Source organism: Coregonus clupeaformis, chromosome 20 (genome assembly GCF_020615455.1).
Source record: "Coregonus clupeaformis isolate EN_2021a chromosome 20, ASM2061545v1, whole genome shotgun sequence".
In the NCBI taxonomy this organism is placed as follows: Eukaryota; Metazoa; Chordata; class Actinopteri; order Salmoniformes; family Salmonidae; genus Coregonus; species Coregonus clupeaformis.
The window spans coordinates 57,889,664-57,894,092 of NC_059211.1; positions in this window are offsets into that span (position 1 = coordinate 57,889,664).

The following is a 4,429-nucleotide window of genomic DNA, read 5'->3' on the forward strand; positions in this document are numbered from 1 at the left end:
AGCACTGACGTGTGAAGTGAGAGGTGTCAAAGCCCTGAGCCCAACAATGGCAGGAGAGTCATACAGTCTACCCCAACCAAATGGAGAGGCCTTAGAAGCACCCCCACTGTTCAGAGGTCATTAAAATACAGTACCCTCTGAATGTAAAAAAACGACAAGACACGAAAAGAGTACAAATTGAAACTTCTTTTGGGGAAGCAGGAGACACTTTTTGCTGATTTGTATAAAAATGGGGAACACAAGCAACCTTATCTTCCACACAGACCATCCCCTGGCATGGCACAGTGCTATACTAGCACACTACCCCTCTGTTAAGAGGGGGGTGTTAGACGGGGTGGAAACTCAGGATACTGGACAACGAGGACTCTGAGTCGTCTAATATTAATCTCTATAAATCTGGAACCGTTTTGGTTCAAGGCAACACCAAACAGTTCCAGCTGGACTTTCACCTAATCAAAGAAATAGCTCAGCAGGAGAAGCTCTCCCTTGAGAAAGATACCCCTACCCCGAGCGGGTCAGACCAGACCTCTTCATTAAATAACCCCACAGAGCAACCCCAAGCAGAAAGTCAACTTCCCAGCACAGAGTACTACTCCCTCATTGAAATGAAGGATAAATTCACCCAGCTGGAGGTAAGGCAGGTGGAGCTGGAACAGCAGGTGAACACACTCCAGTCAGCACAGACCCAGACAACAGTCCAGCACAACAACACCCCCTTAACTAGACCTGGAGAGCTGCAGGTAGAGAGAGACATGTCTGCACTCTGGACTGTGGTGAGACAACATCAACAGGAGAAAGAGCAGGAGCAGGAGAAGAACAGAGCACTAGAGGAGAGGATCAGAGTGCTAGAGGAGAAGGTGAGAACGATGACGGGTGACATAGAACAACCCATTAGAGAGCTGGCCACCCCCCGCAGAGAAGCCAGCAGAACAGCCCACCTCAGATCCTGGCCAAAGTCTCGACACCGCAGCAGAACAGTACACCCTAGACCCTGACCATAGCCTCGACATCACACACAGACAAACAAATGAAGAACCCCAAGCCCAGGGGATCCCAACCCCTCTGAGCAACCCCCAGTCAGACACCCTGATAGCCCTCATGACGACCCCCCCACACCCACTGAGGACATACACAAGCCACAGATTGTACTCCTTATGGACTCAAACGGGAAATACATACAAGAAAATAAACTTTTTCCAAAACACACAGTGTCTAAACTCTGGTGTCCAAACACCCAGCACGCCCTAGACCTTCTGTCTGAGGACCGACTAGGATCACCCAGCCACATAATAATACAGACAGGCACAAACGACCTGAGAACACAGCAGGAAAGGGTGGCCACATCACTCAAGGGAGTGATAGAAAAAGCTTCTTCTACTTTCCCCAACGCACAAGTGGTTATCTCAACCCTGTTACCACGAAAAGACTTCCACCCTGCTACCATACAGCGGGTAAACGCAAGTATTTCCCGTGACTGTGCATCAAAACCAAATGTCTACCTGGCCCACCACTCCACCCTGGACGTGAACAGCCTTTATGACCAGGTCCACCTATACAAGGCAGCAGTGCCCACCTTCGCCCGGACCCCAAAGGATATCGCCCCTCAACCGCAGACACAACACCTCACACAGGAGCAACAGATCAACAGACACCCCGCCCAGACCAGCGAGACACCCTCCCAGACCGCGGGACCCCCCCCAGGACCTCCACATAGAGGACCCCGCAGAGAGGACCTACATCCAGACCACAGCACCATCAACCACATCTACACCCCCCACCCCACCAATTAACTCCCCCCAAGTCAACCATGCCCACACCCCATTTAGGCCCCCCTCAGATCAGACCTATGCCCCTCCTACCCACCCCAAGCCCCCACTCCCACAAAGAGGGCCTCAACATGAAAGTCACACATACGCCCAGGCCGTGAGCAGGCAAACAGGCCCAACACCCACTCTTACACTAGCCCAAGCCAATGGCATGTACCAGATGCTCAGCAGGCTCTGCTCACACTTACTGGTCTGAGGCCAAACCACACAACCAACAACATTAGACACTTTATGGAACACAAAGCCTTTACTATTTCATCCTGGAATATCCAAGGCCTGAGGTCATCTGCCTTTGGCCTAAAGACCAGGAATCTGGACTTCACCAAAGAAATCGGAAATACAGACATTGTCATCCTACAAGAAACATGGTATAGAGGAGACGGACCCACTGGTTGCCCTCTAGGTTACAGAGAGCTAGTAGTCCCATCCACCAAACTACCAGGTGTGAAACAGGGAAGGGACTCAGGGGGTATGCTAATTTGGTATAGAGCAGACCTAACTCACTCTATTAAATTAATCAAAACAGGAACATTTTACATTTGTTTAGAAATTCAAAAGGAAATTATCTCAACTGAGAAAAATGTCCTCCCTGTGTGCTACCTATATCCCCCCACTAGAATCCCCATACTTTAATGAAGACAGTTTCTCCATCCTGGAGGGGGGAAATCAATCATTTCCAGACCCAGGGACATGTACTAGTCTGTGGCGACCTAAATGCCAGAACTGGACAAGAACCTGACACCCTCAGCACACAGGGGGACAAACACCTACCAGGAGGTGACAGCATTCCTCCCCATATGCCCCCTAGGCACAACTACGACAACATAACCAACAAAAACGGGTCACGACTCCTGCAGCTCTGTCGCACACTGGGTATGTACATAGTCAATGTAGGCTTCGAGGGGATTCCTATGGTAGGTACACCTATAGCTCATCTCTTGGCAGTAGTACTGTAGACTACTTTATCACTGACCTCAACCCAGAGTCTCTCAGAGCGTTCACAGTCAGCCCACTGACACCCCCTATCAGACCAAAGCAAAATCACAGTCTACTTGAACAGAGCAATACTCAATCATGAGGCATCAAAGCCAAAGGAACTGAATAATATTAAGAAATGCTATAGATGGAAGGAAAGTAGTGTTGAAACCTACCAAAAACAATTAGGAAACAAACAAATTCAATCCATTCTAGACAACTTCCTGGACAAAACGTTCCACTGTAATAGTGAAGGTGTAAACTTGGCAGTAGAAAACCTAAACAGTATATTTGACCTCTCAGCTTCCCTATCAAATCTAAAAATCTCTAACAGAAAACCAAAGAAAAGTAATAACAGTGATAAATGGTTTGATGAAGAATGCAAAAACCTAAGAAAGAAATTTAGAAACCTATCCAACCAAAAACATAGAGACCCAGAAAACCTGAGCCTACGCCTTCACTATGGTGAATCACTAAAACAATACAGAAATACACTACGGAAAAAGAAGGAACAGCATGTCAGAAATCAGCTCAATGTAATTGAAGAATCCATAGACTCTAACCACTTCTGGGAAAATTGGAAAACACTAAAACAAACAACAACACAAAGAGCTATCTATCCAAAACGGAGATGTATGGGTAAACCACTTCTCCAATCTTTTTGGCCCTATAACAGAGAACAAACAGCAAAAAAATATACATGATCAAATGCAAATCTTAGAATCAACTATTAAAGACTACCAGAACCCACTGGATTCTCCAATTACATTGAATGAACTACAGGACAAAATACAAACCCTCCAACCCAAAAAGTCCTGTGGAGTTGATGGTATCCTCAATGAAATGATAAAATATACAGACCACAAATTTCAATTAGCTATACTTAAACTCTTTAACATCATCCTTAGCTCTGGCATCTTCCCCAATATTTGGAACCAAGGACTGATCACCCCAATCCACAAAAAGTGGAGACAAATTTGACCCCAATAACTACCGTGGGATATGCGTCAACAGCAACCTTGGGAAAATCCTCTGCATTATCATTAACAGCAGACTAGTTCATTTCCTCAGTGAAAACAATGTACTGAGCAAATGTCAAATTGGCTTTTACCAAATTACCGTACGACAGACCACGTATTCACCCTGCACACCCTAATTGACAAACAAACAAACCAAAACAAAGGCAAAGTCTTCTCATGCTTTGTTGATTTCAAAAAGCTTTTGACTCAATTTGGCATGAGGGTCTGCTATACAAATTGATGGAAAGTGGGGTTGGGGGGAAAAACATACGACATTATAAAATCCATGTACACAAACAACAAGTGTGCGGTTAAAATTGGCAAAAACACACACATTTCTTTCCACAGGGCCGTAGGGGTGAGACAGGGATGCAGTTTAAGCCCCACCCTCTTCAACATATATATCAATGAATTGGCGAGGGCACTAGAACAGTCTGCAGCACCCGGCCTCACCCTACTAGAATCTGAAGTCAAATGTCTTCTGTTTGCTGATGATCTGGTGCTTCTGTCACCAACCAAGGAGGGCCTACAGCAGCACCTAGATCTTCTGCACAGATTCTGTCAGACCTGGGCCCTGACAGTAAATCTCAGTAAGACAAAAATAATGGT